The sequence below is a fragment of the Anopheles coluzzii genome, chromosome 2, assembly GCF_943734685.1.
Source record: "Anopheles coluzzii chromosome 2, AcolN3, whole genome shotgun sequence".
NCBI classification, from domain to species: domain Eukaryota; kingdom Metazoa; phylum Arthropoda; class Insecta; order Diptera; family Culicidae; genus Anopheles; species Anopheles coluzzii.
The window spans coordinates 96,605,838-96,628,908 of record NC_064670.1 but is presented as its reverse complement, the minus strand read 5'-3'; the positions used below and the strand labels follow the sequence as shown (position 1 = coordinate 96,628,908).

General features: G+C 42.8%; 1 protein-coding gene across 1 annotated transcript in view; it reads left to right on the top strand.

Moving 5' to 3' along the window:
- Positions 1–12,715: 12,715 nt before the first annotated feature.
- LOC120949866 (lysosome membrane protein 2) overlaps positions 12,716–23,071 on the top strand; it is a 44,402-nt gene continuing 34,046 nt past the window's right edge. The window contains exon 1 of the mRNA XM_040367434.2: positions 12,716–14,045. The gene's annotated coding sequence lies outside the window, so the exon portion shown is untranslated. The remainder of the gene's footprint in view (positions 14,046–23,071) is intronic.

The window sequence follows — 23,071 nt, the reverse complement described above, 5'->3', positions numbered from 1 at the left end:
TACTGCAACCACTCGTTATTCGTTTGATGAAACGCAAGCTGAAGTAATTCACCACGCACGGCGCAATGCGACCGGGGCAGATTAGAGCAGATGTGTATCGGGGCAGCGCATTTTATTTAACCGTTTGCAATGACCTGCTCAATAGGTGTACGACCACCACCACCACCACCAGCACCATTACAGACAATAAGTTTTTGTAGGTCAGACAATAAGCTGCGGATGATTAGATGATTAATGAAGCGCTCTTCTTTGCTGTTTCGGTGTGGTGAGTGAGGAAATTTGGACAAGCTTCTGGGTCCGGCCGTGCCGTTCGTGAGTGGGTATTGTAATTTCGCTAAACTGCGTTTGTAATGTGATTAAGATGAGTTTGGGTGTGTGTATGTGTGTGTGAGAGACTTTTTATTCCTTTCTTTTTCTTCTTCCTCCTCTTCTTTAGTTGATGAGACACCCGGCGACTGCTGCAGTACTGCGATGGGCAAAGGTTTCGATGTAATTTTTCACAATTACACTCGTCCCAGTGTTTTACCACAGATTGCTGTGCGGCACCGACACATCTTTTGCATCTTTTGCGCAATATTCAAAACAACGTAATCGACTTGGGTGGGTCGAGATGTTTGGGAAGTGGAGTGGATAGGATTTGGGCAGGAGGTGGTCGATTAAATTCATATTACAACAGAAAATATTGCACGAATGGGTAGTTTGTTAGGGTCGAGATTTGAGATGAATCATTTTATTCAATTGTGGCGGCTTTGGGGAAATGATTATGAAAGTTTAAAAGCTTTTAATACAAAATGCATTCGTTTTTTTAATTTGAATGATATTTAGGAAACTTTACAGTCGTTGCCGCTAAATTTTGACTCTAACTCACTTATTTTTGTCTCAAAGGCACCAATTTTTGACAGCGTTTCACGATTTTTGCCTCGAAGGCATCATTTTTTGACAGTGTGCATCAATTTTTGCCTCGAAGGCATCTATTTTTGACTGAGAGTCAATCGCTTTATTTACAAAATTTTACGTAATTTCTGAAACTGTGTGTTCTGAATAGGATGAAATTAAGTTAAGTAGTGAATAACTTTATCGATAGAATATAACATAAAACATTTGTTTTGCTAATTTTGGCAGTTTTAATGGAGTGAAAAAAATTGGCACGTATTTTCAGCTGTAAACAAAAGCTTTAGAAATTGTAAAATTTCATCATTTTTTCTCAAGAAACAATCAATTTACACAGTTTTTGTATTTTTTATGAGTTGTGAAATAACAATTGTTAAAAATCTGCTTAAATACCTTGTAAAATTGTCATTATTCCTACAAGAGTCAAAAATTGATGACTTACAGACAAAAATAGGTGCTTTAGAGTCAAAAATTGATGCGCACTGTCAAAAATTGATGCCTTAGAGGCAAAAATTCATGCGCACTGTCAAAAATTGATGCCTTAGAGCTAAAATTTGGTGGCAACGACTGTATTGAAAATAAAAAAAAACATCAAAATAAACAAAAAATATATAAAAAAAACACAATCAAACAATTGATGTACCACAATAATAAAAACGTAGTGATGAAAGCTAAAAATCATCGACATATAAAAATGTAAATGTATTTCTAAAATATAATATACAAATCTACAATCATAAAACAATCCAAAAAGGCTAACAACCAAATAAAAATATGATTAAATGCTATTGAAGCTTTTGTAAAAGATAACATGAGAAAACAAACTGTGCGCATATCAATCTTTACACATCCGATTCAAAAATGCAAGACTGAAAAATCGAACAGCTCCTTTAAATTGGCCAAAACCCACATGTGGGCAAACTATCCGAAGCTTCTACACCCCCGAAAAGTAATAAAAAAAAAACATGAACAACTGTACACCTTCGTGGCGAAACCATTTCTACACCCTCGCGTCCGTTTTACTTTTACATTCACCTGCAACCACCTGCAACCCGCAAATGCTGCAAACACAAAAAAGCTCATCAATTTAAATAACTTCAGCCCGGCCCGGTAACGAGCCAAATGAAGCATGTTCTATTTCAACAGCCCTCCCCCGGAGCGGAGCGGGTACTGGTTGATGCCGCTTCGCTGATGCATCAACGCCGTTAACCTTGGCAACAGGCCGCGCTGGCGAAAATGTGAACCATTTCCTCGAGCATCGTTACTTGCGCTCGTCAGCCAGTTGCTGGGCGGCTGATCGCGTCATGTCACTGATTCCTCCGAACTGACCCCTTGCTGGCGGCAGAAAACGTGACCTCTGCTTAGACGAAACGTAAATCTGTCACCAATGTTCGCGTGCGCGCAAGAGGAACGTCTGGCGATCGCGCACACTCTGCAATGCGCCAAAGAAAATGACACATGCCTCATCGTCGCGCATACGCACACGGGCGGTAAGCTAATGTAAGGATCATGTTTGCAGTAAACCACCACCGCCCCAGGGCTCCGCGGGGCGCGGTGGTGACGGTGGGTTGACTGTGGACCCTCCTCAACGAAAGTGAACAATGCGCAAGCAATAACCGGGCTCGGTTTGCTCTCCCTTCCTGCGACACGTTTCTTCACTGCTAACTCGAAACCGGTCGTACGGTTCGGGTTGGCCAGACAACAACAGCCAAGCTACGGTGGTCCAAGTAGTTGTTTCGCCCTTTTCTCTCCGTGCTGCACGCTCGCCCCAACCCTCGCAAGCGTGGAGATGAGATGCTCTTGAACTTTGGCGGGCGCGCGCGCGCCCGCGAGAAGTACGCAGCAGCCACGCAGCAGTAATGCGAGTCGCGCGCTGTGCGTACTGTGCCAGTATTTTCGGCGGCATTTCCAAGGTGACAAGTGCGGTGTGGTGGATGCTGCGACAAGTACAAGTAGAAATGATATATTTGAGACGGGAGTTTTTTTTATTACTTGTTGCAGGATTAAGGTACTCAATTATGTTATTAATTTGACTCTTAATGTGGAACTATTTTTTAATTTTATTTTTGAAAAAATAAGGGATTCTAAAACATTAAAACAAGTCTGCTTTTATTTGGATTTGGCTATGTTACGGAACCCTGAGATAAACACTTTTTCGTAGACTTACATTGTAAACGTCTTTTATAAATTTAGGTCTTATTCACAACAAATAATGTTTAACCCTCAGTTACCTTTAAGTGGCTTTGTAATAATATAATATTTTGACATTTTTGACAATTTTTCTCTTTTTTTGATATTTTGATTAAAAAATTGGGACAAACAAAATTCATACGATTCAATACATTTTGTTTAACTTATCATTTTCAGAGTCAATTATTGAGCTTTTTGATTTTTTTTTGCTTTTAATTACATTTTGAGATATAAAACTAATTACTGTAGACGTTTTTCCTAGCCAATTTTGTCATTTTAGTCATATTTTCACTATGTATGTATGACATTGCTTAAAAAAATAATAGCAACTGAAGAATAAATTACTGTTCTAAAAAGCTTATATGTATGGACATTTCTCTTGGACAAATAAACCATAGATTACCCACTAAATGATCAAAAATTCATGCTGAGGCTACAAAAAATCAATAAAATTGGAATTTGTCTCAGAGGCGCATGTGAGTATCAGTACTATATAGGTACTATATAGTCCCAGCTGCGTCCGTCGCGACAGGTTCTTTGAGGTGAACTGATTTTTCAGACTGTAGAATGACCTGTTGGCAGCCAGCATCTTTGCGCGCAATGCAGCTTCGATTCTATTGTCGTTGCTGAGCTTTGACCCAATATAGGTGCGTCACGCCTACGTAGGCTCTGATTATTTATTGGTAGACTCGCTGATGTTGCCACCATCAGTTTGGTGCTTGCCTCGTTTATCTGCAATCCGAGGTTCTCTGCCATCTGCTCGATCCCTTGGTCGGCTTCTGCTACATATGAGAGCCGCAGACCAATGATGTCTATATCATCAGCGTATGCCAGGATCTGGGTTGACTTATAGAAGATGGTTCCCGTAGTCTCCACCCTCGAGTCGCGGATGGCCCTCTCTAGCGCCAAGATGAATAGGAGACAGGCAAGCCCGTCCCCCTGGCGCAGACCCTTGGTGGTAGCAAAAGGTCCTGAGAGTTTTCCATCCACCCTCACCTGGCAAGTAACGTTTACGTTTACAATGGACAATAATTACCGAATCAAACAATTACACATGGTTATAATTTGACGCATTTCAAACGTGAAAATAGCTCTGTTGACGACATTCCACGCTCCTATGTTGTTTAATAGCAGTTAGTATAGTTCAATAGAAGGCACATACAAATTAGATAGGGTCACGAATGCCAAAATAGGTCCCGAGCTTCAGGGACCGCTAGCATTATTCAACGCTGGACTATCCTGACTGGTACATAAGTAAATTAAGTAACAAAAGCAGCACTAAACAGTCCATAATGTTAAGGATTCCGATTAAAGATACCGACCTGGCATTCTTTATTCGTTGGGTAAGGCGCAGGAGACCAGTCAGCAAAAATTTAATCATTTAATTGAGTCGCTGATTCCATTTACGGAGCGTGTTGCCTTCCGTTGGAGGTACTTTAACAGTGTAAGAGCTACGGTAGATGCAGAAATGTCACCTTTTAGTACGAATTCATTGGTTTTTGATACGTTATTAAGGATTTTTAATGAGTTAAATTACACCAATAAGTGTGCTCAAAACGTCAACAACACTGCTCAAACTGTTCAAACCCTCTTAGGACCAAACCGTTCAGAAACAACTCAATTCTTCCACACCCGACCTTGACTGCTTTCTTTAACAAAACAACAGCTTCAACAGTGAACATACTTGTCTCCTCCCGGGGACTATAATTCCCAGCAACTTTACGCGCACTCAATCTCCCCAAAATGCGCGGAGGTGTACCCCTAACGCGGATGACATCGAATGTTGGAATCCTCAATTAAACCCCTTCCCCCCCGTGCAGAACACCCATGCGGTGTATGTCGTTCGGGGCACAAGGTGTCAGCCGGCTGACGCATGTTGCAAACATGCGCCCCGGCAACAAGTCCATCCGAAACGAAATCGAAAGTAAGCCACCAACGTACACCGAGGGGACGAAAAGGGAGGCAAAGGAACGGGAAAGAAAGAAAGAAAGAAGGAAAAAAAGAACGGAGACAGCAGCACCGGGCCACAAAACTAGGCAAAGTGTACCGATTTTGCTCAACACTTTGACAGTGTGCACACACATACGGCCACTTCAACTGGCACACTAACTTTCGACACAGTGGTGGATAATGTTGCCGAAGTAATGAACACCCCCGGCAGGTGTGGGCCATGGCATGGACGGGGCCGGTAATGGCATTTTCCTCTAATGCAAATGGTTTCGAGCGTGTGCGCGAGCGCGCCCGCTCGTGCCACCCAACTTACCACCACCTCCAGCCCGAAACGATACGAAGCGACGAACCCCGGAGGGAGATGGATGGATCCATTTGGATTAATCGCGGGCCCGACCCGCGAGCGACCGGCCCGGCAAGCCACAATCCGTGACGCGCGTCGTACTCGGGCGCGCGCTCGCGTACGTTATATCACACGCGGCGCAAAGGTGCGTGTAAAGGCGCGAACGGGTTCGGGCCCGGGTAAGGGCCTGGGCCGCTTCATTCATGTTTGTGCCGGCTGTTTGAGGTTAAGCAAAGATGTACCGACTGGGTGCGACCGATTAAGGCTACTTATCGTTGGTCCGGGTACTTCACCGCAGCACAGTGACCCCTAAGGCTTAGAGTGAAGTGTTTGATCGAATAGCTGTTTAAACGAATCGGATGACAATTGAACTTTCGTCACCAGTTCGTCGCACTATTAACAAAACAAAAGATGTAAATAATGGTAGAACGTTATTGAAGCCGCGTCTAGCCACATTCTTAAAGCGATCGATAGAAGAAGAAAAACAAATCGTTATTTATAGGATCGCCAATCATAGCGAAATCGACGCACGCGCGAGAAGTTTCACCCGCGCTATCTATTTGTATGCAAATTGGGATGAGCTCACCTTCAAAGCTGACATCCGCAACATAGAAACGCGGCGGCCCAGTGAAAAGAGCAAGCGAACTATGCCGGCTACAGGTCGCTAATTCACCAAACCGAAACAGTTGCATCCACCAAAACACTTCCTCGTATTTTGCGATCGATGCTCTCCGGTGCCGCTAAGGAGTGAACCGCCGATCTGGTCGCCGATTGCCTTTCGCGGGGTTCGCATTCTGTTTTCGTGTCATTTATCATGGGACCGGATTTTGACACCCTGGCTCCCGAAAGTAGTTGTTTGGGTGACGGAAGGCGAACAGATCGAGAGAGAGAGAGAGAGAAAACCAAAAGTAAATGTGATAACGGAGCTTTAAGTTCCCTCAAGGATACAGAGATGTTTTGGAGGTTGTGACCAGTGTACAGGTTTGGTGTGCTTAGCAAGAACGCGAATATATTTCCGCATTATTTTATTTTTATGTTTTTTGGGTTTTGAAAGAAGCATAACGGGATTGAAATTTAAGACATCTTTTGACATTTGAGAACAGATTGTGGAAATAGCGACAACCATTGTAGTAACAAGCTCCTATAATTAGATTCTAGGCAAACCCGGTAAGGGCAACCAGGCAAGCGAAAGGATTCGTGGGAATGTTTGATTTTTAAATCACTAATAACAGCCAGACAATATTGTTTAAATGTTGGACATTGTTTAAATGTCACAGAGGATACTTTTAATGCGATGCTTTGGTATTGAAATATGTTTTCCAAAAACCACATAAAAGTGATATGATCATATGATATGAAAAGTGAAACTAGCATACTTGTACTTCATCACATTTAAATTAGCACATCTTTTTTAATGTTGCTTCTCTACTCATTGAATATGTAGTTAATAAATTTATTTTGCGCACAAACTTCTGTAAATCAATAATAAGAAGGTAGCTGAAATTATGATGCATAATCCATAAAAAAAACAAAAAAAAAAACAAGAGGAATTGCAACAAAGCAATTTAAAATTAAGGGATAGCATAATATAAAAAAGCAGGGAAAATTTTTGTTACTAATAAACAGATTAAAAAAAAGAAAAATGATAGTAATAATAATAATAATAATAATAATAATAATAATAATAAAGATAAAAATGATAATAATAATAATGATAATAATAATAATAATAATAATAATAATAATAATAATAATAATAATAATAATAATAATAATATAAAAAAAGAGAAGAAGAACAATAATAATAATAATAATAATAATAATAATAATAATAATAATAATAATAATAATAATAATAATAATAATAATAATAATAATAATAATAATAATAATAATAATAATAATAATAATAATAATAATACTAATAAAAATAATCAATAATCTATAAACATAAGACAATTGTAATAATAAAGAAAAAATAATGAATATGTGAAATTACTTCATTAAAAATAACAATGAAGAAAATGATGCTAATCAAATGCAAGCACAAAAGGAACATACAGGGTTTCCCACGATTTATTGGTTGGTTCCCACGATTTATTGGTGCGTTCCCACGATTTTTTGGTCATTTCCCATAATTTTTTGGTAGCAACCCACGATTTATTGGTCGGTTCCCAAATATTATTGGTCGGTTCCCAAATATTATTGGTCGTTTCCCAAATATTATTGGTCGGTATTATATTATATTATATTTGGGAACCGACCAATAATATTTGGGAAACGACCAATAATATTTGGGAACCGACCAATAATATTTGGGAACCGACCAATAAATCGTGGGTTGCTACCAAAAAATTATGGGAAATGACCAAAAAATCGTGGGAACGCACCAATAAATCGTGGGAACCAACCAATAAATCGTGGGAAACCCTGTAAAAATACTAAAACTTTTTGTTACATATAACATGTCATAATGCGAATACATTTAACAAAAATGCTACACAACCATCGTAAAAATAGCATTCAGATTACAATATTCGAGTCACTAACGCACACATGTCAAAAATAGATCAATCATAACATAACAAACCTTTCAGTCGGCCGATATTTAAAAGTAGTTTCTGTCTCACCCTTTCGAACAGGCAAAACAAAAACTGGTATAAATCATTTCACCGTCAAGCGATCGTGCGAATATAGACCCCTAAAAAAGAAAACAATATAGAAACATCCATTTAAAAGCTGAACCTTACCAAACAATGACAAACATGATCGCTCACTTAAACCAGTTCAGCACTTAGTTTTTTTTCCTTTATTTTCGTTAGAATACCGGTTCTGTAGATTTGAGATTGCCGGTTTGCGCTCGATTGCAAATAAAACGGGATTGCGAATAGACAAATATAGGTCCCGCCATCAAATGCACAGCATCCATAACGGCCAATTTGCAATCGTTCAAAATAGCTTTCGCTTTCCACGGGGCGCCTTACTCCACTTTCCTGCACACGCTGGCACAAAGAAGGAAACCTTGCGACACTGTTTCCTGTAGCCTTTACTAATAAACACCACCGCCGAGGACGGTGTAGGGTGGTGACGGGATTTCAAAATTCGTCAATCATTCACCCGTTCTCTCTTTCTCCCTCGCCTTCTAACTCGCTCTCTTTTTATCTCGACTTCACCTATTAATCGATGCATTTCTAGCACTCGTCGAACGAGGCGGCCTGTTGTAAAGTGATAAACCACCCAACCACCCACCGTCCCCGGCTGCATGCACATGCACATTTGGATGCACGTTTGGCTCGAGGGGGTTCGTTCCAGAAAACCAGTATTTTGTCGCCCTCGATCGTCATCAAACGATCAGTGACCGTTTTGCAGCGCGAGTTTGACGTCCTTCCTAACAGTAATGCCGTTTCCCACACCGGTCCCGGGGGGGGGGGGGGGGGACCAACTTGCAGAAAACGAAAGCATATGCACTTGCACCTTGCATCACAGAAACAGTTTCCTTTCCTTCTTCTCCTCCATCGCTGGTTTGGGGGTTGCTCTCGCAGTGCCGCCGACAACACGATCGCATGCCGCAGCCTTTCGTTTCGCACATTTTCGCGCGCCTGCACTGGACAAATGCAACAACGTGCGGTGTGCGATGGTGCGTTAGATAACTTTCCGCGCAAGATCATTTGACCCACATTTGCGCTCGGTGGTCCTACTGACCCCTTCGGAGCGTGCTGTCTGGCTTCCCTGGCCTCCTGGGCGGGGAGGGATGTTGGTGTTGCTGCTGTTGCTGTTGCCGAGCCCCGTGAAAGTAGCATCACATACTTTTTCTCCCCCTCTTGCTCTATTAATTGCGCTTTGCTGTGGCCTTTTGTGCGTACGATTATGCAATCGGTGGTGGAATTAGAACAGATGCTAGCAATACACGACTCCAGTACGATCAGCTTAGAGATGAAGAAAGAAATATCGAAAAAAATGAACTTAATGATCGCAATGATAGCAAGAGAGATAATTCACAGATCAAACATCATCACCTTCAAAAGATACCAATCGCAACCACAAGCACATGCACAAACACATACTTTAATCCGGAAAGAGATAAGCTAACATGCGCCGTTTGTACTAATTGCCCTTATCGTTCCGGTACGCGTCATTGTCCGAACGCGTTATCGCGCTCGGCGGCACAAATCGATCATACGCCCCCTCCCTGTGTCGGTGTGCGTACGATCGTTGCCGGCAAATCATACCTCTCGTCATTCCAAGTTTGAGTTTCTCCACAAACAATGAAAAGGGGTGGGAATAGGGCGCTGGTGGAATCGAAATTCCGACTATTTACTTCCTCCTCATCCATATCATCAACCGGATTGACGTAGGGAAGAACAACAAGGGAACAAGCACAAGGGAAGGAAATTGTTCTGTTTAATGGTTTTGCGTCAAAGGATATGATAGAAAGATTATATATACCGATTGAAGTAATAGTAGAGTTCATTAAAATTTAATTGATTGAACATTGTTTACGTACTTGAGCGGTGCAGAGGTGATAATAACAACCACTTTTTGATTGTTTTCATTATATTCTACTTCTCAATGTGTTCCGTATTATTCAAATGCTAAACAAACATTCAAGTTGAAAATCTGATCCCATAATATTTATTATGCAGCCATTTTCACTGAAAGAAAGCTAAAATACTTGTTCCCCGATATACAGCCCCCTCGAGTTACGACGATTCGCAGATACGTATATTTTGATTTTGACAGTTTAAAGTTGTCGTTGAGAAGAAATTGATGTATTTTTTTTTTAATTTCTGGGCTGATAACCGTTACACTCACATTTCCAAAGATTCCACAACTACCCGATCTTGAATATCTATATAGTTTATACGGCTTCTTGAATATAATTAATACATTATCGAACAATATTTTAAATAAAATACACGATATCATAGATTCCAGCTCTTCAACTTCGGTTATAAACTTTAAATTCACAGATATTCGACGTACGACTTTTTCGACTTACGCCTTGCTTGCTTTGGACCATTTTTTTCGGTACCAAATACAGTCGTATCTCGGGAGACACCTGTACTTTAACACATGACATATGTATCACGTTTTTTTTTACTATCAGTTTTATACCATACTCATACTGAATGATTCTGTTTTTGATCTGGAACTTTTATCAGTTCTGAACTGATACTGATCTTGAACTGATGCTGAATTTACCGCCGTTGCCGTTAAATTCTGGTTTAAAGGTATCAATTTTTGACAGTGCACATCAATATTTGACTCTAATGTACCTTTGTTTGCCTGCAAGCCGGATTTATGATGACTGTTACATAACATCCTTTTGGGACCACTACACTACAAAAAACCGCGTTTTTTGCTAGTTTGTAGTGAATAGAATGAAATTTATAAATTCGCAAGACAATTGTTTACACTTAAACATTTTTATTATATGCCAACTTTTTTCACTCCATTTAAATTTTTAAAATTGGCATAACCATTTTTATATTTTAAATTCTATCAATTAAATTATGAGTTTCTTTAATACAATCAGTATGGAACACCCTGTTCCATACATTAGGTAAGATTTTATAAAAATAACTTACAGTCAAAAATTGATTGAAAAATGGTGATACGCTATCAAATATAGGTGCTTTAGAGACTGAAATAGTTGAATTAGAGCCAAAACCTCAGGGTAACAACTGAATAACAATGTTGAAACTGTTACTGAACCGATACTGGTCCTGGTATCGATAGACAGTCCGAATCGGTTCTGGAACTGATACTGAACTTAACCAATAACAAAAGGTAAGTATATAGAGCTAATAATATAAATATCAGTACCAGAACCGCCATATAAGAACTGACCAGAACTGACCCATGATTCTAGTTAATGCTGATAATGAAACAGTTTAACACAAGGGAAATAAGTAAACTAGGCCGAGAATTGAAACCGATAAATTTCCTATTCTGATCCAGCAAATGGATTTCAATACGATATTGATTGGCAAACCAATCCTAGCTTTATGTATGAAACGTAGAAACCAAGCTCAGTTTGTACATTGATGTGATTGATACATCTAAAACAATAATCTTCTTTACGTCACAGACTAAAAAAGCCAATCTTGCTTTATCACCAGGCAGCAAGGACGGGGATTTTGAGAAAGAATTTCCAACTCTTCAAATCACTCCAACTCCGGTGCTGCTTCCTTATCCATATCAACCGTGAATTAATCAACACTCGAGACATGATTCAACTGTCTGCGAGAGATCGAAGCGGGACAAACATTTTATCGTTCTCGGCAGCAGGTAATTAAGCGATTGTCGCCACGTTGGGGATTACCCTACCATACAGCAGCATCATAGCTAGCAAACCACAAGTGATCGCGAGCAAACAAAAGCAATCGATGGGTAGATCGGTTGGAAAATTTCTCTTACCGTCACCGTGCAGCATTGGGGCGTGCAAGCAGCGATGTGACGCAAGTTGGTTAGATCGATGTCAAATAAATCTCTGGAAGATGCTTCGCTCGCCCTCCAACTGCTGCCCGTACTGGGGCACAATAATGTACCCAATGTGAAGGCATCGTTAGAAAAGAAGAACCATGACGCAACGCGCTCGCCAACCTCGCCCCAGTCGTGCCGGTAAGCCATCGTGCGACAGTAACGGCATCGTATCGTTTCGTAGCATCCCGGAAGCGATCCCTCCCACTGCACAAACAATCCAAGGCGGACAGTAAATTTCTCACCCTGGGCCCCCCCATAGACCACCCCGAGCGTCACGACGCCCGGTTGGATGACGAGACTGCTCCACCCGGCCCGAAAGCTATCCGAAATCAATCAACAAGTTGTTGTACAGGTTTCGCGCGCCTGATAATGGATTTCCGCCCGACCTCCCCACACACACACACACATGTAGGCAAAGCTCACCTTCATTCTTACCATGAATGAAGAACCCCTTCGAAGAGGGAGTGTTTCGTAGAAACAACTCGGCGCCTCCACGAGTGAAGCACGCTGCGATACCACTCAGCCAAACAGCGTGGGTCACTCACTGCGATGAATTTTCATTCACCCAACCTGGCAGCACTCACTCATTCCGCGATCGGCACTCACACGGGGCACTCGCGCTAAGTACTTCGGGACTGCAATTACGAGTGTGCTTTTTTGCACCAGCTCCCCCTACACCTTCGCAGAGCTTCCCCATTGACCCGAGAAAGAGTTAGCGAGAGAAGCGGGGAGGAGCGGCCAAGGAAGCCACTCAACTCGCGTGGCGTTTCGCTCACGCTCGTGCTCGGCCGGTTCGTGCTTTTTCGTGCGCGGGAAGCTTTGGCGCAAACCCCGAAACGATCAACACCGAAAGCACTTGAACCGCACACGCTGGTGTGTTTGCCTCCCTCCCTTGGTGCGCTCGTCCGGCAACGGAGATGCTGTGTACCACGAATTACGGCCAAGCCAAGCCCCAGGCCCGAACGAAGCGAAACGGCAACCAGTCGATCAGTCAGTCGGTAAGCCGTTGGACGCCGCTTGGACGAGTGTTACCTGCCTTGTGTGGAGGAGCCTTTGCTGCAAGTTCTGAAAGTGGGAGAGAGTGGCTGGTGGTGCTGTGCTGTTTTTGCTGTTTTTGTTTGACGCGGGAGTCGGTCGCACGACAGGATCGCTGCGGTAGTTCAGCAGCCGTGCCGTTCATTCAACCGTGTGTCGTTCCGGCGTGTGGACGTGCTATCCTCGTGTGGTGCCACCGATCTAGGCAGGACCTGCAGTGCATCCCGAGCGAGCAGTTTGAAGTTCTGGACGGAGATTTTTCGGGCTCAGCTGGGAAGAGATCGTTCATTATAAAGCGGGTGGTGAAGAACATCCGGTGCAACAGTTTCGTCGTGATAGTGCGTTCGGGAAGGTGTCGATCCTGCTGCTAGATATTCGGCGAGGGATTCCCCACAACCATTCGGTTGGCGAAAAGGGTTCGCGAGTTTATTGAGGTGACTCCGATAATTAAATCCCACGTACAGAGCTTGGCGCAAACAACATATAAAATCCAGCCCCATTCCTGTTTGTGCTCCCAGTTGGTTCCAGCTTTTCGGAAGGCGATCTTCGTGATCGTGGCTTAACGCTTTTATTTTGACATCAAAACAGTAGCGACAGTATCCGTGCGCGTGTGTGTGTGTCTGTGTGTAGTGGAGTTAGTTTTGGATGGAACGTGTCCCTGTTCTATCTTTTTCGGTGTGATTCCCGTGCCAATCGGTGAGATGCTGCAAACAGTGCCGGTGACTATAGCGAGTTGTTACGATCAGGGTGACGAACAGGTACAGTCCGTCAAACTTACGTTCAGGGTGCAACCGTTCCAATCGGAATCCTCTGTGTAGTGCGCGTGTTGTTTCGAGCCGTTGTTCAGGCGTTGCGTTCGCGTGTGAAAATAGTTAAAGTTTGAAACGGGTGAAAGCAAATAATAGTTTAGCATTATTCGTCCTGGAGCTCAAAATCTAAAGCTAGTCATTTACGGCTGGGATCAGTGAATTAAAGGGGCAATATAAGTATAGAATAGAAGAGTGTTATTTTTTTTATTGTTTGGTGCTCTACGTCTTAATTATAACGGCGAACGGAGGAGATTTTAGCGCGAGGTTCAAGAATTTCTTCATTAAAAGGCTGACAAATAGGCTTTCCTGAGCTTTGTTTTGGCATCGGTGTACAATACGAGGTGAGTGTTCAGAGTTTGCTGAAGATACAGCACAATAATTTACTTTAACAAAATCTACGTGAATTAATCCTGAAACATACCGAATGAGTATGTGTACTCAAAACTGTTTACATTAAGTTTGAATAAAAGATTTTTTTGCTCCATTAAATGTATTGAATGTAATGTAGGTCTCTCAAGGTATTTGGAAATTTTCGTATGTTTTTTTTAAATTGTTGCTAGGTTTTAATACGTTGATGGGTTGAAGACAAGTTAAAACATCCAAAATAGTTGATAAAATGTGAAGTATTGTAAATAAATCCTGAAACTAATCTTTAAAACAACGAAAAAAATAACGCAAGCCATTCTTCATGAATAAAAAAAAATCCCAAGGATTGGACTCATACATTGGAATTAGTGCATCAAATACGAATAGAATATATTTAGACGCATTAAATGTTAAAACTCAAATAACGGTTGGTTAGTAAAATAATAAAACATAGTTAATAAATCAATAGCTGTGTGACATTCCTCCAGTATTTGATACATTCTAGGTCCTCTGGGCACTTTACTACACAAAGTTGTTTATAAAAAGTGGAATTAATTAAATATTCATATCTTCAACCTCAAAAACGAGTACTACAGCCAACACTACTCAACAAAACCAGCAAAGCCGTAGCGTCTTAAGCATTCAACCAAGCGCATAAACTCAACGGTTCTGAAAAGAAAACAAAAGCACCGACCGACGGTCTACGGGAAGACCTTTGATTGATTTGTCAACCCAACCAATGGCCTCGACTACTCGTCTCGCCCCATCTACTCGTAAGCGCCATTGCGCAACTGCTCCACCCTTGTAGCCCTTCCACGCTGGAGGAAGAGCAGGCGCGAGAGAGAGAGAGAGAGAGAGAGAGTAGAAAGCCACTAGCCCAAGGTTAATCACTCGGTACTTTAGTGCACTTAGCATGGCAAAAAAACAAAAACGCACACACAAACCCCGCCTGGTCTAAGCGACAGCGCTCTGTGTGCAAACGGAAAGGGCGAGCTAAATCTCAGTCATCAGGCCCGCGCGGACCACGTTTGTCGGTCGTCAGGGCAAGTTCATGAGTCACGAGACCGGGCGAGACCGTCTTGAATGTCTCTCTCTCCCCCTCTTTCGTGTTGCTGTTTAGGCACGCGATCGTGTCAACCAGGAAAAGATAAACGTAAAAATAACGAAAATCGCTACAAACAACAAACAAGGTTGGGTGATTTATTGAATTTTCTGAGAGAATCTGTTTCTGTTTTGCAACTGTTTTTCTATCGTACCTGCAGCTTAGTTCCGGCATCGGCGTCCTGTGCCGGTGGTGGATAAGAACAAATTGTACTAATCGAAATTCCCCGCCGAAACGTCGTGGCCCGTTGGCGATCACGTTGCCGCCTGGCGGTGAAACCGGTCCGCTCACGTGTTTGCTCGTTTGTTTGTGTCCACTCCCGGTGGGCGACAATGCTTTCGCGCCACGCGGTGGTTCACATTCCGAGCATGCGAAGGGATGCGCGCTCGCGCGCGCACATCCGCTGCACGATGCTGCCGGGGCAATTTATGCTAATCAAATGCACTTGCCGGCTGAGGGATGCCTAAAGCATCGCATCGCTGATGAGGTCTTAGAATGTGGTGTGGAGCACAGTGAGGCAGCAAACCAAGATGCCTTATCTTAGGGCAGCGTGTGTCGAACGAGATTGAAGACAACAGCTTTGAAAAAAAAGCACTCACAGTCAATAATAAAGATCTACCTAAACCACCAGCTCCTATGACCTTAGCATGTCCAATAACCTTTATCCAGCGGGTGGTCCAGAGGTGACGCATTTGCGACTATCCATCCGCGATTACGCTCGTTAATGAACTCTTCTTTTGGGTAGGTTTGTCTAAATCGGGGACCTGACCATTTCCTATTTCACCCACGACAGACCGACCTCCCGTTCGGTTTGGACGTGCTAAACACGACCTTCAAACGGTGTTCGCTACGCTTATTTGCAAAATCGCCTTCTAAGCATCACCGTCCGGTTTAGCCGTCAGAAATACTATAGCTTTTACTTTCTTTCCGGCATTCGGGTTCCAAGTTCACGCTTTACGGTAACCGAAAACCTGTCTTCCCACTATCGCTTCATCCCCCATAAACAAAAAACTAATCAAGCGAATTCGACCATTGAACTTGCGGTTTTGACAGCTCGCCGACGTGACACATTGGTGGTGGCAAAAAAACCGGACCTGATTTAAATATTGGCATTTCCCAAACCGAGAAAGCCCACCCGCTTCCCGAATCTGTCCAGTGCGAAGGTTATTAGGTCTTCTGATGATCGAACAAACCGGATAGATCAAACAGAAGACAAAGCGTGAGAAAGGGTAAGACAGAGAAACATACCATATCTACCGTTTCGCCAAGGACGACCGGTAACTCGTCGAGCCGCCCCGTCCCCCTTTCGCAAGCATCCTGCGATGCGATTATGTAGCGGTCAAGTTAATCGCTGTACGCTGCATATTTCCCTGACTCACTGCACGGACGGTTAACTGCCCCAGAACGGTTAACCTGTCTCGCGGTGGTAAACACAAGCCCTTGCACTGTGCCACCATTTCACTGCCATCTGACATTAGCAGTTGAATGATATACAGACAACACACACACTTTAACCTCAGCAAGCGACGAACCGGGCCGAAGGTTCACTCTCGCTCTCCGGGAGAAGCTGAACTCAACCACAATCCAAGGATCGTCTGCAAAGCTTCGTTGCTGCTGGCTTTGTCGTCTTCGGATGGGGGAAGATAATTGAAATCGAAGTAGGCGATCCTGTCCAGTGTGTGGCTTTTTTTTGTTTCTTAATACGTTTTGCTGTATTATCGCAGCTTTAAGACAGCTTTACGCTTCTGTACATGATTGCGTGAGCAGTTGAAAAGGGAACCGTCTACTTTGAAGTCGAATATCGCTCGAAAAAGCGATTAATCCATTAAAAAAGAAAACTTATGATGTCTTATTTTTTTCATTTTCTGTTTTTTTTTTATTATACAAAACTGATACACTGATGTACACTTTTTTTTTACATATCTTATGCCCTTAAGTAATTTTGAGACTCAACAGTCACTACAAACAAGGACCCTTACAGTAGAGTGCCTTCTTCGGAAACGGCTTACACAGTTACATTTTTTTGTTGCCGTTTGCTACCGTCCTCGATCGCACCGTTCTGTCCTGCCCACCTGAAGCTACCTTGTAATCGATGATATTTTCCCTACAGTACCACTGGGCAGTGCAATGTGTGTGTGTATGTGTGTGTGGTATGAAAACATCACAATACACTTATCGTAGGAAGCTTCACGGAAGGTTCGTCGCTGCTGCGGGCGTTGCAGTTTCTTGAATGAATAAGGCAGCCCACCGCGATCGGGTAATAGTGCCGCTACCCATAACATACTGACCTATCCGTTTATATTAAGAACAGGGAGAGCAATTTTTCAACCACCGAACCATTGTCCCCCTTTGGTGAGGGATGAGCGATGCGTTACTTAATAGCCTGCGCTCCCCAGCGATGGAAGTACATATATTTAACCCAACAAGCTGCCCAACAAGGCCACGAACGTATGGGTGCTCGCACGCGTGCATGCGTGCGAATAAAATAAAAATAAATGGTAATATTTCAATCAGCACGGTTGTAATTGCAGCAGGGAATGATTTTACTTGCCTGCTTGTTATTTCCGTTGTGATTTATTACAAGATAATGAAAATCATGGAAATTAAAGATATTTATTGTCGTTTGTTTTAATATTTTGATAATTTTCATTCCCATTTAAAATATCGTTTAATCACAATTTGAATGTCAATTATTTGTGTGATAAAATTTGTGTCAGGTTTATTGTTTTCATTGATACAAAATGGTCTGGTCAGCTTAAAAAAAAGCGGAACTTCCCCACCAAGAGAAAAAGGGTGGAGCCCGCAAAAGGGTACAGCGACACGGAACGCTGAGGTCATCGTGTTTCTGTTTATATCGATGACAGAAACGCTGACTGATTGTACACCCTTACAATGATGACAGTCATTAGTAAAATGACTTCGAAACATATCGACAAACGAAAAAAATACACACACGACGCGACAGTTCCATCCCCCCACTGCTAGCTCGGTTGGTGCCAGACAGTATGGCTGACGTGAGAGGAAGCATCATGTTGCCAAACGACCGTAAAGAAAATGAATTCAACCGTATTATTTGCCAAACTGCCGCCCGTTTCCCTCGGCCCTTTTCCTCGTCGTTCATGCTGTGCAGGTTCGTACCGGTTTTGTCAAAGGTAAGCTTTGTCTAGCTGGGGTATATTATTCTTTTTCTAAACAATTTTTGCTTATGTTGTTTCAAAGCACGTTATGCTTTTAACAAAAGAAGCACCGTTCAGAAATGCAGAAAAAAGGGGAAGTAACAAATGAGGTGATAAGAGATCATGATGATTTATTTCTAGAAAACGAGAAAACGGTTCTTCTTAAACGAAAATGGCTTGTATGCAAAGTACTTTTGCGGCAGATTTGACTGTCACACAGAATGTCACAAAACAGGAACATAAAATAGCGACAGAACATGCGAGAACAAGTGCCCGCTCTGCCTGGTGATGTACCATTCTGTTAGCAGCTAAGCAGGGGCCACGACATGACAAAAACACACATGACATCTTCGAGCAAAGAGGTTTGGGGTTATTTTTTTCGTGTGTTGATATGATCTTGTTTCTAAAAGAAGATGAAGAAAGAGGTTCGAGAAGGTTCACAACGCACGCGACGTCAAGGTCGCTGGAGACAAACAGTTTCATCCGTTGCGATGTGCGGAATATGCTTCATTTTAAGACTTTATTAATAGATGAGGAATAGAGTTAGCTGTAGAAGCTATAAAATTGCATCAGAGTTTCATGAAGACTGAATAAAATTTCAAAATCGCTTCAAATACGCTTTGTAGCTGCAATCATTAACATTGGCACAATTTCTCAACCACCAAACAGCTCCTCCAGAGAAAAAAGTAAGCTAACAATCAATTATCATTTCAATCGCACTTCACCTTAACACACGCTGCTCACTGTCAACGGTGCCTTTTTCCCCGATTTTGATGAGAAAAGCGTCTCTTTTGCATCATCGATCATAAGTTTTGGTGTGCAATCGCTCCACACACACACACCAGCCCGATTCGATTGCACCTTCCCGAAACATCACGCACCGTAAGTACAATCGAGTGAAGAAAGCCCTCTCCCCGTCTAAAGACAGTGCGTGATAAAAAGCCGCTGTACAAAGCCCTTCACGCAGCAGGTGCTGCCCATCTTCAGGGTTCGCAAGGGGTTCGTCGCTTACGCTTTGCTGTTGCAAGTCTTTCGTGTTGTGCTGCTCGAGAACTGCCACCGCCGGCGCACACATACCCGAAGGTGTGCATTGCAAACCAGGCAGGCAGCACGAGAATGTTTTCCACCAGTGGGGAGAGGGGTAGGGGAGAGGGGCAGAGGAGGAGGAGGTTGCATTTGCATCAAACCCGTTCACACGCTAGCAGAGTGGAGAAGCGCCTCAAGTCGGTGTGGATGTGTGTGCCTGCGGATTAGAATGTCGCCACTGTCGTCGGTGTCGCCACGTGTGTGTGTGTTTTTTATATATTTTGTGGCCACTGTCGTCGCTGCGAACAAGATCGATTAGAAGCATAATAAAGTGCAATCACTCGGTAGACCGTGCACGCTGTCTCGTTCCTTTCGGCTGCCACAGCACTTGCCCGGCAGTGCGGATGGGGTACGTATTTAACGGGCATTGCATAAGCCCTGCAGGAGCTGCAGCGCACCCCGAATGCCATCCGTACTTCGTCCGTAGCTCCCGAGGCGCACCGTTGCCTCCAAGGCGGGCGACATTAGGCGGCGACACACTGCCACACTGCTGAAGCAGTGGCTACTAAGCGCTCCGGCTACTAGACTAGAGCGCAACCACCAGTAGTGTCACCAGGCGCGATGTCGAAAATCAGTAGCACAGTAGGCGAGGAGTGTAGCGCTCTTAGATCTGCGCCAGATAAAATATTCCACGGGCCAGCGGGCATTCGAAGTCGTCCGGGCGTTTGCTTTTCGCGCGTGAATTACACGAGCAAAGGTGGATTTTGTAGATGGAAAATAAGTCCCATGCAAAAAACAGTCCAACCTTGGGTGTAATATAAGGCACAGTGCGCTGTTCAATGGTTGATAGACTCATTTTAAGAAGCCTTAAATCTATTTTAATTGATGCCAAATGCTCCGATTGCCAAAGGGAAGCATATGGCGCGTTCTTTTTCCTCGCTTTCCACCGTCCACCGAATGCAGCCACCTCCGACGACTACCTTGAGCTGCTCGTTCGTTTGCAAGTGCCTCAGAAACAGGTTTCTAAGTCAGCAGGTTTGTGGACCGCGGGCCAATTCTTCGGCCACCAGTACGGTCCTCTTGTGCAGTTTCGAAGGCGACTTACTTACGTTCAATCAGTTCAAGTACCTCCTTCCCCTGCAGCCATTGGCGTTCAATTGGTCGCATTGGGCTGTTTGAAAATTGTAAAAAAAAGGTTAACCTCCACCAGCTGGTGTACTGCTTTTCCCTTTCGTTCGTAGACAAACGTAGGAAAATCTAAACCATCGTACCGCGTTCCCTTTCACTACGCTTTTCACAAAGACATATAAAGACTCCTAAGCAAGGTGTACATTTCCTGACACCCATCTTCGCTCGGCACGCTGTAATTTGAGCGTCACTTTTCTTGGCAAACGGATACACACGGCTACCGATGCAGTGCGATCGCTCCCCCTGCCTGCGCTGCAGCCTCCAATTTATCTCCACTCATCTATCACTGTAAACGCTTTTCCGCGTCCTATCCCAATGATGATGCTGCTGCTGATGAGCTTGGGACAAAGCGCACCACGCGCGCTACAACATAATCCACAGTCGTCATCGTCGTTGTCGTGTGTCCCCAAACACTCCTTCCAACGATACGGTTTGTTAGCCGACCTGCCACCTGGTAAGGTTTCGTAACGGTGTGCCACGAATTATGAGCAAGATGCAGATATGTTCGGTACGTGCGCCAAGCGCAAACAGATTCCAATTGAGCCCCGCTCGGTGTTTACCGTTCATCTCTTTAGCGCACCAACGTAGCATGTGCAGCGTTTGCTGTTGCATTTGAATCGTGTTTGAAGAGAGAATATTGAGGGGGGAGGGTTGGGGCGCAGAGAGATAGGGGTGGAAAACCCTTCACAAAGCGACGCATCAGACGGTTGTCATCGGATGAACCGTAAACATTAGGGATGGTAAAAGACCTCCAGAAGGTGTGATAGTGGTTGGATTAGTATGTGTCTTTTTTAAGGAAATATTATACACAACCGTTTAGTTTAAAGTTAATTGCATTTATCTTAAACTCGTAGATACAATTAAATAAAAAACTGGCTGCATTAATCATTCTTGATTGGAGTATGGGATTTCATACATTATCTGCTATAGTTCATATATTTTCTAAGCCCTCATTTGTCTTAACAACCTGTGGAATGTATAGTCAACTCTGCGAAGTAATTGTAGTGACTAAAAAACCCTTTTTAAAAATCATAACATAAAAATATTCTATCATTCTTATTGGAAGTGAAGTTCACCTATTGGAAATCGGACTCTATTAGATCCTTTTTGGACAGGCTCTTTGTAAATTCTTATTGGTTTTGTCCAACAAGGGTGCTATAGAGTCCAATTCCCATTACATTAAGGCGGCGCTCTAGCAGCAATCGAACACGACATAAGACACGAACAAACCCATATAATCATATGGAGGTGCACTGTCAGACACAAACAAACAAACAAGACAAACCTCGAGTCGAACATGTCAGTTGATTCTGTCTGTGATGTTCGATACCCACCTGTGCTGTGAGTACCTTGGCTGTCAAACGCTTCACAGCTACAGTAGATAGAATTCAATGCGGGACATTTTCAAGTTTTTTTACGTAGTTTGTCTCTTTTTCTTCTTAAAATTGCGTACAAAATATTTAGAATAGCTATCATTAATATTTGCAATGCTTCACAATCAATTATAACATCAAATATACAGGTTTGAAACGTATAAAACTATTACGTGTACACAATGCATGTATATGCACTGTATGTGTTTTGGCATGGACGTTTGTTTACATTTTTCAATAATAAATTTGAATGATTTTTATGTTATTTTTGATATGAATAACTACTATATTACTTGTTGAATCTTCCCCCTGCAGATGGATGTTCATTTAAACTATGAAAATGCTTCATTTTCGAGTTGATAAGATAGGCGTATTGCAGTGCATCATGACAGGTCTATAAGACATCGAACAGCTGACAGAGCACCTATCGAACAGAGTCGTGTTTGTTTGTCTCGTTCGATTGGTCCCAGAGCGCCGCCTAAGTTAATTTCACTCAAGAAGGAGTCAATAATGTGTCCTACAGCTATGAGAATTCCCGGGCAACCCTGTAAATACTAAGGAAACATCTTTTCCTGTTTATCATTTCTTGTAATAGTTTTTTTTATTTCTAGGATAGTTAACATGTGTTTAATATATTTAGTTTAGTTTAAGTACTGGATTTTCACTAAGTCGAAATAATCCTTTTGAAAGGTTTAACGTATAATATAAGTGTTTAATTTATTTGCTTTCTTCGAGTTTACCACAAACAACCATTGAACTAAATCAAGAAAATAAAAGCGAAGAAAAGCTCATAAAAAGGATGCAAGCACATCATTCAATTAAAAGAAGACGTAAAATGACCGCTAAAGAGTCGTAAAAAGAATTTTATTTCCATAAAACGACAACAATCCCATCCCAAAACAAATCAAACAGGCAAACAGAAACCCCAACCAGCCCTATCAGCTTACGAATCCTCTCTCACAAAGCTCAGCCAACCGTGCGGAATCGTTGAATTGGCGCGACAACAACAGCAGCAGCAGCACTAGTGACTAAAAACCGACGACTCAATAAATTCGACTCAATTTTCCGCCCATTTACCACGAAAGTGGTCGGTTCCTTTTAGTCGGTGCCGCCGGTTTTTCGGGGCGCAGTTGCGT